Source organism: Penaeus monodon, chromosome 20 (genome assembly GCF_015228065.2).
Source record: "Penaeus monodon isolate SGIC_2016 chromosome 20, NSTDA_Pmon_1, whole genome shotgun sequence".
Classification (NCBI taxonomy): domain Eukaryota; kingdom Metazoa; phylum Arthropoda; class Malacostraca; order Decapoda; family Penaeidae; genus Penaeus; species Penaeus monodon.
The window spans coordinates 14,549,038-14,549,351 of NC_051405.1; the positions used below are offsets into that span (position 1 = coordinate 14,549,038).

The following is a 314-nucleotide window of genomic DNA, read 5'->3' on the forward strand; positions in this document are numbered from 1 at the left end:
AAGTGTCAGACCCCTGAAGTGGCGAGGGAGGCAGACTGGGCGGCAGATGACAGAGAGAGCAGGCCGAGCGGCAAGTCCCGGATTTAGAAGCTCGCGGTTTGTTTACATCAGCGGCCGCCATCACGACGGTTGTCTCGCGGGTGTTTATTATCGGTCGTGTCGCTCGGTAACACCTTCGTCTTCGTAAATGTGGCAGGGATGTGCAGTTGACTACGATAACGATGCTGTTCGTTGCTGGATGATGACTGGACAATTCAAAAGACAGTGAGTGCGAATCGACTGGTGATATCAATGTGGGTGAGTTTTAATTTTAA

General features: G+C 51.6%; 1 protein-coding gene across 1 annotated transcript in view; it reads left to right on the forward strand.

The window, feature by feature from the left end:
• The window catches only part of LOC119585652 (E3 ubiquitin-protein ligase MARCHF8-like), a gene marked incomplete at its 3' end in the record, with an annotated part of 97,074 nt that overhangs the window by 14,958 nt on the left and 81,802 nt on the right, over window positions 1–314 (forward strand).